This window comes from Pleurodeles waltl, chromosome 9 (genome assembly GCF_031143425.1).
Source record: "Pleurodeles waltl isolate 20211129_DDA chromosome 9, aPleWal1.hap1.20221129, whole genome shotgun sequence".
Lineage (NCBI taxonomy): Eukaryota > Metazoa > Chordata > Amphibia > Caudata > Salamandridae > Pleurodeles > Pleurodeles waltl.
Genome location: NC_090448.1, coordinates 659,800,493 through 659,813,771, shown reverse-complemented (window position 1 = coordinate 659,813,771; position 13,279 = coordinate 659,800,493). Strand labels below are relative to the sequence as shown.

Below are 13,279 nucleotides of genomic sequence, written 5' to 3'. Positions count from 1 at the left end.
TCCTAAGACCAACAACAATATTTTCAGAAAAATGGAAGAGATGAGACAAAAACCTTTTGGGGGGAAGACCACCCTAAGACTGACAGGTCTCACAGCCAGTCCATTACATTTATATGTATCTGACGGTATGGCAAAAACAGGAAAGCATAGGCAAGCTATGTAAATGAAAACTGAACATGAAGACAAAAAGGGGCATATTTAGAGAGCTGTGTAACAAGCTGTTATATATTAATTATAAAATGAGAATCCACTGACTACCTTCTTCTTGATACTCAGTCATGAGCTAAAGCAGATATTATGCAATTGAATAATTCACTTTCAGTCTGGCCATCAAGGTACTCTACAATCTTTTAGTGTCCAGACGTTAATAACCACACGGGGAGCATTGCATCCCTTAGAAAGAAGAAAGACTGCCATAAAGAGACAGTGGCATTAAGAGGCCCACAGATGTTCCATAATCAGTTTTCATTTGTATACAGGTGACACAAAAACTGATATGATCCTGTACCTGTTATCAGAAATAGGACAATCAACAGCATCTAGATACACTGTCACTCACTCTGACAATTCTGAGATGTTGAGCCATCCTTGTATCATGATACCATTGGAACACTTGTTTTCGTTATTTACAGAAAAGGACACATACCACCTGTCTATACAGATACTGCATTATTGGTCACTTATCAGGTTCTTGTTGCATCTACTACTTTTTGCAATGGTTGCTTGTGCCTCACGTACGTCTAACAAGAGAACTTGAAACATATTTTATATTTAAGATATCAGCGATGGAATTCTCAGGACTGGTAGCTAGTTCTCATTGACATTAAACAGTGGATGTAACCTTCTACACTTCCGTGTCTGATACCAGTTTGATTTGTGATATGAACGTGAGACCATGAAAAAGAGCATCCAACCGCTGGAGCAATTCCTTGATGTAGGTGCATACTGTCACCTCCTACATTGTTCCTTCCAAGTAACATGGCCAGTGAATGAAGGAGCCTTTGCCAATAAGTCATGGTAATACTTTGTATAATAGTTTTATCATCTTGTCCCCTATTGACAATATCCATGCATTATAAGCTGCTGGGTGTACTGCCTGGTACAAAATAACTCCTACTGAGGTAGCAGAATAATCACAATCCACAACAAAAGGCAAGGCTGGGCATGAATGACAAAGTATGAGTGTTGTTTAAAAAGCTAAATTTAGGGTCTCAAATGCTTGTTTCCATTCCTGACCCACATGAGAACCTTACACCTTCATGGGTGAAAGTAGTCATAGAAGTTCATGTGGATGAAAAGGCACTTACCATCATACACACAATTCGATTCAAATCCATAAAGTAGTCTAACCTGCTTATACTTAACGTGAACCATTATTATATAATACATTAACCATGTTTGTCCAAACTGACTAAAGTCCAAGATAATTACTCCGGCCAAGGACAATACCAAAATTCTAACAGGAGCCACGACTCTTACAGATGTTTATACATAACACAAATTCAAATCTAAGGCATTTTTAATATTTTCCAGGACACAAGTGTAGTCCAGGTCCAGCCATCCACTATCTTGACCTCATCTGTTTCATGGCGTGTTATTGCAAACCCAAAACCAGGTACACTCCATGCTTTAATGGTACATTTTTTTCTGCTTTTGCATACAATGAACGCTTTTATAACCTAGAGGGCACCTCTTTCCTATAAATCCAGCATTCTTTAGACGACGATGTAAATGCTGCAATGTCATCAGGTATACAGCTTTATGAGAGTCCATAATGTCTCTAATTATGCCTGTATTAAAATACTAAAACACTTCTGAGGTTAAAAAAACTGAAGGATACAACAATATACTTGAAATGTGCATGCGGTTTCCTTTCCACCCCCTTCATGTATACAGGCCAATTTATTAACACCTCAAAGGACTATTAAGAGAATACAGTAGTCAACATTACAAGGCTTTAGGGGAGGGAGATCAAAGGGAAAGGGTATCAATGCTGGACAGTAATTGTATTCAGATCTCTTTAATCATATTCAGTATATCGTTTCCACGAACTTCAGGCACAAAAATAATAGATGGCTTAACCAGGTAAATAGAGTGCCTTGCAAATCGTTTTGGAAGGCTCTCTTGCAAATATTTATTTGCTTCCTTCTATTCGTGCAATGTTTATACATATATCTGATGATGAGATATTTTAGCTCTAGATATTAAATCCATAGGATAATCATATTCCCATTGAGATGGCAATTACTCTTCTCACTGTCAATATATTACTGGCAGTCCATTGGAAATGCCATAGAACCAGCATCTGTTGTCAATAACACAATACATATTTAATCTTCAATCATGGGTATTCTATGGATGGGATAACATTGCTCAATGAAGTAGGAGACAAATGTGATCATTTTTCGCAATTGATTGACTGATCATGCAAGCAAAGCTAAACTGTTCATAGGATACCTGAGAGTCAGCTGACTTAATGATGTAAAAAACTGTTGATTTCAAATGACCATGTAGAGCCATTATTGTTACCAGAAGAATACTGGAACCACATACCCAGAGATTAGTGTGTTATCACTAATTCCTTAATGAGTTAAGCCTTCTACTTAAGCAACAATGGAAATTAATGTGCTTTCCAAGTGTTTAAACCAAACACCTACCACAAATCCAGAATCAAACATAGTACAGAAGCCCCGAGGTTTGCCATTTGAGAATAGCTAGATTTCAGTATATTTTCCTAGCACCAAGTATAATGTATATTTCTTTGCTGTTAATGTATGTGCCATGTCAGATTGATAGGAGCAGTAAATGCTGTAGGAATATTCCATCACCAAAGATAAGGCATCCTTTAACTCCTCTCAAAGCTCTTTTTAACAAGCAGCAGTTGCCGATTCGTCCGCAGAATAGTCCTCCAACACCAATTGGTAAAACAAAGCAATATAGGACATTACCTCTTGTGAACTCCTACTGAGGGTCGGTAGCCCAGTGTGAGCAGCTTGTACTGCATATCTTCCTCCAAATACAGCCATGAAGTGAGTTAAAAAGGTATCATAGTTGGTAAGCCAGGTCTCTTTTGAAATATAAGGGGAGTTGTCCACATCAGGGAATCCTTAGTCAGAAAGGATGAAATAAGCAGAAGTGTTAGTGAAAAGCTGTGACAGACTGTTCAAAACAATGTGCATTGCAAGGCACAAAAAGGTTTCGGGTTGCATGTAAAATTAACCAGGAGTGTAATAGGTAAGCTTGGTACAAATGGTTGAGTTACAGGGATTACCATCACATGACACATACCTGTCCTCCATTACCTTGAGTGATATTCCTTGATCCAAAAGTATTCAGAAGAGTCCCTGTGGTAGCACGAATTAGCTTTATCCTAGGTGTAGGAAGTTGCCTCTGTATATGCTTTCTCAAAATGAGAGATAGTGTGCACAGAGTCCTCGGGTTCCCCTTAGAGGCTGATAGTGGCAAAATTACATAATACTTGTAGGAAGGTAGCCTCGTTCTAACCTTGTTACCCCCACTTTTGGCCTGTTTGTAAGTATATGTCAGGGTGTTTTTACTGTCCCACTGGGATCCTGCTAGCCAGGGCCCAGTGCTCATAGTGAAAACTCTATGTTGTCAGTGTGTTTGATATGTGTCACTAGAGTCCTGCCAGCCAGGACCCCAGTGCTCATACGTTTGTGGCCTATATGTGTTCCCTGTGTGGTGCCTAACTGTATCACTGAGGCTCTGCTAACCAGAACCTCAGTGTTTATTGTGAGAAAGTAGCCTCTTTCTAGCCTTGTTACCCCCACTTTTGGCCTGTTTGTGAGTATATGTCAGGGTGTTTTCACTGTCTCACTGAGATCCTGCTAGCCAGGGCCCAGGGCTCATAGTGAAAACCCTATGTTGTCAGTATGTTTGTTATGTGTCACTGGGACCCTGCTAGCCAGGACCCCAGTGCTCATAAGTTTGTGGCCTATATGTATGTGTTCCCTGTGTGATGCCTAACTGTCTCACTGAGGCTCTGCTAACCATAACCTCAGTGGTTCTGCTCTCCCTGCTTTCCAAATTGTCACTAACAGGCTAGTGACCAATTCCACCAATTCACATTGGCATACTGGTACACCCATATAATTCCCTAGTATATGGTACTGAGGTACCCAGGGTATTGGGGTTCCAGGAGATCCCTATGGGCTACAGCATTTCTTTTGCCACCCATAGGGAGATCTGACAATTCTTACACAGGCCTGCCAGTGCAGCCTGAGTGAAATAACGTCCACGTTATTTCACAGCCATTTACCACTGCACTTAAGTAACTTATAAGTCATCTATATGTCTAACCTTCACCTGGTGAAGGTTGGGTGCAAAGTTACTTAGTGTGTGGGCACCCTGGCACTAGCCAAGGTGCCCCCACATCGTTCAGGGCGAATTCCCCGGACTTTGTGAGTGCGGGGACACCATTAAACGTGTGCACTATACATAGGTCACTACCTATGTATAGCGTCACAATGGTAACTCCGAACATGGCCATGTAACATGTCTAAGATCATGGAATTGTCATCCCAATGCCATTCTGGCATTGGGGAGACAATTCCATGATCCCCCGGGGTCTCTAGCACAGAACCCGGGTACTGCCAAACTACCTTTTCAGGGTTTGCACTGCAGCTGCTGCTGCCAACCCCCCAGACAGGTTTCTGCCCCCCTGGGGTCCAGGCAGCCCTGGCCCAGGAAGGCAGAACAAAGGATTTCCTCTGAGAGAGGGTGTCACACCCTCTCCCTTTGGAAATAGGTGTGAAGGCTGGGGAGGAGTAGCCTCCCCCAGCCTCTGGAAATGCTTTGATGGGCACAGATGCTGCCCATCTCTGCATAAGCCAGTCTACACCAGTTCAGGGATCCCCCAGCCCTGCTCTGGCACAAAACTGGACAAAGGAAAGGTGAGTGACCACTCCCCTGACCTGCACCTCCCAGGGGAGGTGCCCAGAGCTCCTCCAGTGTGCCCCAGACCTCTGCCATCTTGGAAACAGAGGTGTTGCTGGCACACTGGACTGCTCTGAGTGGCCAGTGCCAGCAGGTGACGTCAGAGACTCCTTCTGATAGGCTCTTACCTTTCTTACTAGCCTATCCTCCTTCCTAGGTAGCCAAACCTCCTTTTCTGGCTATTTAGGGTCTCTGCTTTGGGGAATTCTTCAGATACCGAATTCAAGAGCTCACCAGAGTTCCTCTGCATCTCCCTCTTCACCTTCTGCCAAAGGATCGACCACTGACTGCTCAGGATGCCTGCAAAACCGCAACAAAGTAGCAAAGACGACTACTGCAACCTTGTATCGCTTCATCCTGTCGGCTTTCTCACCTGTTTCCTGGTGGTGCACGCTCTGGGGGTAGCCTGCCTCTTTCTTGCACCAGGAGCTCTGAAGAAATCCCCTGTGGGTCGACGGAATCTTCCCCTTGCAACCGCAGGCAACAAAAGACTGCATCACCGGTCCTCTGGGTCCCCTCTCAGCACGACGAGCGTGGTCCCTGGAACTCAGCAACTCTGTCCAAGTGACTCCCACAGTCCAGTGACTCTTCAGTCCAAGTTTGGTGGAGGTAAGTCCTTGCCTCCCCACGCTAGACTGCATTGCTGGGTACCGCGTGATTTGCAGCTGCTCTGGCTCCTGTGCACTCTTCCAGGATTTCCTTTGTGCACAGCCAAGCCTGGGTCCCCGACACTCTAACCTGCAGTGCACAACCTTCTGAGTTGTCCTCTGGCGTCGTGGGACTCCCTTTTGTGACTTTGGATGGACTCCGGTTCACTCCTCTTCTAAGTGCCTGTTCCGGTACTTCTGCCGGTGCTGCCTGCTTCTGTGAGGGCTCCCTGACTTGCTGGGCGCCCCCTCTGTCTCCTCATCCAAGTGGCGACATCCTGGTCCCTCCTGGGCCACAGCAGCATCCAAAAACCCTAACTGCGACGCTTGCAGCTAGCAAGGCTTGTTTGCGGTCTTTCTGCGTGGGAACACCTCTGCAAGCTTCTTCACGGCGTGGGACATCCATCCTCCAAAGGGGAAGTTCCTAGTCCTCTTCGTTCTTGCAAAACACTAAGCTTCTTCCATCCGGTGGCAGCTTCCTTGCACCCTCAGCTGGCATTTCCTGGGCTCCTGCCCACTCTCGACACTGTCGTGACTCTTGGACGTGGTCCCCTTGTCTTACAGGTACTCAGGTCCGGAAATCCACTGTTGCTGCATTGCTGGTGTTGGTTTTCCTTGCAGAATCCCCCTATCACGACTTCTGTGCTCTCTGGGGGTTGTAGGTGCACTTTACACCTACCTTACAGGGTTTTGGGGTGGGCTATTTTTCTAACCCTCACTGTTTCCTTACAGTTCCAGCGACCCTCTACAAGCTCACATAGGTTTGGGGTCCATTTGTGGTTCGCAGTCCACTTTTGGAGTATATGGTTTGTGTTGCCCCTATACCTATGTGCTACTATTGCAATCTATTGTAACTTTACACTGCTTGCATTACTTCCTTTTGCTATTACTGCATATTTTTGGTATTGTGTACATATAGCGTGTGTATATTTGACATCCTCATACTGAGGGTACTCACTGAGATACTTTTGGCATATTGTCATAAAAATAAAGTACCTTTATTTTTAGTATATCTGTGTATTGTGTTTTCTTATGATATTGTGCATATGACACCAGTGGTATAGTAGGAGCTTTGCATGTCTCCTAGTTCAGCCTAAGCTGCTCTGCTATAGCTACCTTCCATCAGCCTAAGCTGCTAGAAACACCTCTTCTACACTAATAAGGGATAACTGGACCTGGCACAAGGTGTAAGTACCTCTGGTACCCACTACAAGCCAGGCCAGCCTCCTACATTGGTTGTGCAGCGGTGGGATAAGTACTTGTAACTACTTAAGAGAAAAATATACAAAACAAGTTCAGTGTATGTACACCTAACCAAAAAGTTTTGCTTTTCTTCTCTTACACTTTCTGCTAAGTGCTGAAAAGTACTCCTAAACTTTCTAAAAGTTTGAAAAAGTTATTTTTCCTCTTCTTTAAAAAGTCCTGAAACTTTTTGGCCCGTATTTATACTTTTTGACGCTAAACTGCGCTAACGCAGTTTAGCGTCAAAAATGTTTGCGCCGGCTAACGCCATTCTGAAGCACCATGCGGGCGCCGTATTTATTGAATGGCGTTAGCCGGCGCAAGCAGACCGGCGCTGCCTGGTGTGCGTGGAAAAAAAACACGTACACCAGGCAGCGCCGGCGTAGGGAAAAATGGCGTTAGGGCGTCTTAAAAATGGTGCAAGTCAGGTTGACGCTAAAAAATCGCCTCCACCCGATTTGCGCCATTTTTAACGACGCCATTTACATGACTCCTGTCTTAGTAAAGACAGGAGTCATGCCCCCTTGCCCAATGGCCATGCCCAGGGGACTTATGTCCCCTGGGCATGGTCATTGGGCATTGTGGCATGTAGGGGGGCACAAATCAGGCCCCCCTATGCCAAAAAAAATATATAAAAAAAAAACAAATTTATACTTACCTGAACTTACCTGAATGTCCCTGGGGTGGGTCCCTCCATCCTTGGGTGTCCTCCTGGGGTGGGCAAGGGTGGCAGGGGGGGTCCCTGGGGGCATGGGAGGGCAGCTGTGGGCTCATTTTGAGCCCACAGGTCCCTTAACGCCTGCCCTGACCCAGGCGTTAAAAAGAGGCGCAAATGCGGGGTTTTTTGCCCCGACCACTCCCGGGCGTGATTTTTGCCCGGGAGTATAAATACGACACATTTGCGTCGCAGTCATTTTTTTGGACGGGAACGCCTACCTTGCATCTCATTAACGCAAGGAAGGCGTTCACGCAAAAAAATGACGCTCTTTACTCATACTTTGGCGCTAGACGCGTCTAACGCCAAAGTATAAATATGGCGTTAGTTTTGCGCCGAATTTGCGTCGAAAAAAACTACGCAAATTTGTCGCAAACGGAGTATAAATATGCCCCTTTCTCTCTTCTCACTGTCTCTAAACCTTCTTCTATCATGTCTGATGTAGGTACTGCTCTTAAATTAGTCAATACAACTTAGAACAATTTAAACTTCAAGAGCCTAAGGAGTCTCTGCATTGATAGAGGTTTAGTGGTAGGAAAGAACCCTTTTAGAGAATTTCTGTATAACATGCTCATTGAGAATGATAAGTCCCTAGGTGGCACTTCATCTGAGAAGTTAGTAGATAGCTCACACTCTGACTCAGGGGAACCCCTTGAGGGAGGTGTACAGGGTTCTCTTCTAAATCTGCCCCTTAGCAGACCTCCTAGCAATGCTGGTAGTAATAGAAGCTCTCATCATAGTAGGGATGCTTTTGTTCCTGGAGGCCAGGTTGTTAGAGTGCAAGCTGTTAGGGACAGGTCTCCCTCTGTTGGTTCCAATATATCCTCAGTGTCTAAACATTCCCAACCCACCCACCCTGAAGACAGCATGTTAGAAAGGAAACTCAAAAAGTTGAGAATGGAAGAGACCAGGCTGAAGCTTAAACAGCAACAGCTGGCTCTAGACAGGAAATCCCTAGACCTGGAGAAGGAGAGACAGAGATTGGGGTTTGGACCCCATGGTGGCAGCAGCAGTATTCCTGATAGCAATCCTGTGAGAGAGCATGATTCCAGGAATCTGCACAAGATAGTTACCCCTTACAAGGAGGGGGATGACATTAACAAGTGGTTTGCTGCAGTTGAGAGGGCCTGTATGGAACAGGGGGTCCCTCAAAGGCAGTGGGCTGCTATTCTATGGCTATCTTTCAATGGAAAGGGCAGGGATAGACTCCTTACTGTTAGAGAAAGTGATGCCAATAATTTTGCAGTTTTGAAGGATGCACTCTTGGATGGATTTGGCTTAACCACTGAACAATACAGGATTAAGTTCAGAGACACCAGAAAAGAGTCCTCACAAGACTGGATAGACTTTGTTGACTGTTCAGTGAAGGCCTTGGAGGGGTGGTTACATGGCAGTAAAGTTTCTGACTATGAAAGCCTGTATAATCTTATTCTGAGAGAGCATATTCTGAATAACTGTGTGTCTGACTTGTTACACCAATATCTAGTGGACTCAGATCTGACCTCTCCCCAAGAATTGGGAAAGAAGGCAGACAAATGGGTCAGAACAAGAGTGAACAGAAAAGTTCATACAGGGGGTGACAAGGATGGCAAGAAGAAAGATGGTGAGAAATCTCAGGATAAGCATGAGGATAAGGGTAAAACCAAAGATCCTTCTTCAAATCCTAAACACTCTTCAGGGGGTGGGGATAAATCAAATTCTTCCTCTTCTTCACAACATACACACATTAAAAAGCCTTGGTGCTTTGTGTATAAAAATAAAGGCCATAGGCCAGGGGATACGTCCTGTCCAGGTAAACCCACTGAGCCTACCACCACTAATACATCAAACTCTAGTGCCCCTAGCAGTAGTGGTAATAGTGGTGGGACTGCTGGCAACAGTCAAAGTAAGGGTGTAGTTGGGTTCACTTATGGGTCTATCATAGAAACTGGGGTAGTCAGTCCCAAGACAGTTTCTGTCACACCTAGTGGCATTGGCCTTGCCACACTGGCTGCTTGTCCCCTTACAATGGATAAGTACAGGCAGACAGTTTCAATAAATGGTGTTGAGGCCCAGGCCTACAGGGACACAGGTGCCAGTATCACTTTGGTGACTGAAAACCTAGTGGCTCCTCCATCATTGGACAACAGTACAAGATTATTGATGTCCATAACTCCACTAAGTTTCTTCCCTTAGCTATAGTTCAGCTTAGTTGGGGTGGAGTTACTGGCCCTAAGCAGGTGGTAGTGTCACCTAGCTTACCTGTAGACTGTCTCTTAGGTAATGACCTAGAGACCTCAGGTTGGGCTGAGGTAGAGTTTTATACCCATGCAGCCATGCTGGGTATCCCTGAGGAATTGTTCCCTCTCATTTCTACTGAAATGAAAAAGCAAAGGAGAGAAAAAGGCCTGAAAACTCAGGATCCTGCTCCAACAACAGGTAAAAAGGGTATCACAGTATCCCCTACCCACCCTGCCATTCAGGATACCATTCCTGTGGTGGGAGAAACCTCTCCTGGGGTGGCACCTGTACCAAGGGAATCATCAGCTGGCATAGCTGTACTCCCTGAGGTGGAAGTACCTCTCTGTGGGATAACTAATATTGGTGAGAAAAAGTACACCATTGTAGTTAACATGGAGCATCCCTCCAACCCTCCCAGAGAAACTTTAGTGCAGAAACCCTGCACTGCCTCACAACACTTAGGACAGCAGCCCTGCCCTAGTGTGGAGCTCATAGGACAGCATCCCTGCCCTGCTCCAACTAAAGAGAAAGAGCATCCCTGTTCTCTCTTACAGCCATATGGATAAGGTTTTTGCCCAGCTATGGCTTTACTGAGACAGCATCCCTGTCTGGCATTCTCATCACTAGAAATAGGTCCAGTGGACAATTCCCACTGTTCTAAACTAAAACTTACTGATAGGAACTATGAAAATATATCTTCACATTGTTGGTTAGCTAAAAAAACATCAAACAGGGTGGTTTACATCCCCACAGGGAAGTAACCATATAGTGGATGATGAAGGGAGTAACCAGTCCATTGAAGAACTACTCTCCACTTATCACCACTTAGACAATAAAGAATCAACTGGCCAAGGTTAGCCTTATTGTCCTTCGTTGGGGGGGGGGGGTGGTTGGGGGAGGGTTGTGTAAGAAAGTAGCCTCTTTCCAGCCTTGTTACCCCCACTTTTGGCCTGTTTGTGAGTATATGTCAGGGTGTTTTCACTTTCTCACTGGGATCCTGCTAGCCAGGGCCCAGGGCTCATAGTGAAAACCCTATGTTGTAAGTATGTTTGTTATGTGTCACTGGGACCCTGCTAGCCAGGACCCCAGTGCTCATAAGTGTGTGGCCTATATGTATGTGTTCCCTGTGTGATGCCTAACTGTCTCACTGAGGCTCTGCTAACCAGAACCTCAGTGGTTATGCTCTCCCTGCTTTCCAAATTGTCACTAACAGGCTAGTGACCAATTCCACCAATTCACATTGGCATACTGGTACACCCATATAATTCCCTAGTATATGGTACTGAGGTACCCAGGGTATTGGGGTTCCAGGAGATCCCTATGGGCTGCAGCATTTCTTTTGCCACCCATAGGGAGATCTGACAATTCTTACACAGGCCTGCCAGTGCAGCCTGAGTGAAATAACGTCCACGTTATTTCACATGCATTTACCACTCCACTTAAGTAACTTATAAGTCACCTATATGTCTAACCTTCACCTGGTGAAGGTTGGGTGCAAAGTTACTTAGTGTGTGGGCACCCTGGCACTAGCCAAGGTGCCCCCACATCGTTCAGGGCAAATTCCCCGGACTTTTTGAGTGCGGGGACACCATTACACGCGTGCACTATACATAGGTCACTACCTATGTATAGCGTCACAATGGTAACTCCGAACATGGCCATGTAACATGTCTAAGATCATGGAATTGTCACCCCAATGCCAGACAATTCCATGATCCCCCGGGTCTCTAGCACAGAACCCGGGTACTGCCAAACTGCCTTTTCAGGCTTTGCACTGCAGCTGCTGCCAACCCCTCAGACAGGTTTCTGCCCCCCTGGGGTCCAGGCAGCCCTGGCCCAGGAAGGCAGAACAAAGGATTTCCTCTGAGAGAGTGTGTCACACCCTCTCCCTTTGGAAATAGGTGTGAAGGCTGGGGAGGAGTAGCCTCCCCCAGCCTCTGGAAATGCTTTGATGGGCACAGATGCTGCCCATCTCTGCATAAGCCAGTCTACACCAGTTCAGGGATCCCCCAGCCCTGCTCTGGCGCAAAACTGGACAAAGGAAAGGGGAGTGACCACTCCCCTGACCTGCACCTCCCAGGGGAGGTGCCCAGAGCTCCTCCAGTGTGCCCCAGACCTCTGCCATCTTGGAAACAGAGGTGTTGCTGGCACACTGGACTGTTCTGAGTGGCCAGTGCCAGAAGGTGACGTCAGAGACTCCTTCTGATAGGCTCTTACCTTTCTTACTAGCGTATCCTCCTTCCTAGGTAGCCAAACCTCCTTTTCTGGCTATTTAGGGTCTCTGCTTTGGGGAATTCTTCAGATACCGAATGCAAGAGCTCACCAAAGTTCCTCTGCATCTCCCTCTTCACCTTCTGCCAAAGGATCGACCGCTGACTGCTCAGGACGCCTGCAAAACCGCAACAAAGTAGCAAAGACAACTACTGCAACCTTGTATCGCTTCATCCTGCCGGCTTTCTCGCCTGTTTCCTGGTGGTGCATGCTCTGGGGGTAGCCTGCCTCCTTCTTGCACCAGGAGCTCGGAAGAAATCTCCCGTGGGTCGATGGAATCTCCCCCCTGCAACCGCAGGCAACAAAAGACTGCATCACCGGTCCTCTGGGTCCCCTCTCAGCATGACGAGCGTGGTCCCTGGAACTCAGCAACTCTGTCCAAGTGAATCCCGCAGTCTAGTGACTCTTCAGTCCAAGTTTGGTGGAGGTAAGTCCTTGCCTCCCCACGCCAGACTGCATTGCTGGGTACCACGTAATTTGCAGCTGCTCCGGCTCCTGTGCACTCTTCCAGGATTTCCTTTGTGCACAGCCAAGCCTGGTCCCCGACACTCTAACATGGAGTGCACAATCTTCTGAGTTGTCCTCCGGCGTCGTGGGACTCCCTTTTGTGACTTCAGGTGGACTCCGGTTCACTCCTCTTCTAAGTGCCTTTTCCGGTACTTCTGCGGGTGCTGCCTGCTTCCGTGAGGGCTCCCTGACTTGCTGGGCGCCCCCCTGTCTCCACATCCAAGTGGCGACATCCTGGTCCCTCCTGGGCCACAGCAGCATCCAAAAACCCTAACCGCGACCCTTGCAGCTAGCAAGGCTTGTTTGCGGTCTTTCTGCGTGGGAACACCTCTGCAAGCTTCTTCACGACGTGGGACATCCATCCTCCAAAGGGGAAGTTCCTAGTCCTCTTCGTTCTTGTAAAACACTAAGGGGGTCATTCTGACTCCCGCCGGACGCGGTCACTGCGCGCCCGGCGGGAGCCGCCAAAATACCGTACCGCGGTCGGAAGACCGCGGCGGGTATTTTGAGTTTTCCCCTGGGCTGGCGGGCGGCCTCCGAAAGGCCGCCCGCCAGCCCAGGGGAAAACGACCTTCCCACCATGAAGCCGGCTCGTAATCGAGCCGGCGGAGTGGGAAGGTGCGACGGGTGCTACTGCACCCGTCGCGTATTTCACTGTCTGCTATGCAGACAGTGAAATACAAGCGGGGCCCTCTTACGGGGGCCCCTGCAGTGCCCATGC

At 46.9% G+C, this 13,279-nt stretch overlaps 1 long non-coding RNA gene across 1 annotated transcript in view; it reads right to left on the bottom strand.

The window, feature by feature from the left end:
• LOC138258697 (uncharacterized) overlaps positions 1–13,279 on the bottom strand; it is a 98,578-nt gene that overhangs the window by 39,948 nt on the left and 45,351 nt on the right. The window contains exon 2 of the long non-coding RNA XR_011198507.1: positions 2,949–3,106. This is a non-coding gene — a long non-coding RNA (uncharacterized lncRNA). The remainder of the gene's footprint in view (positions 1–2,948; positions 3,107–13,279) is intronic.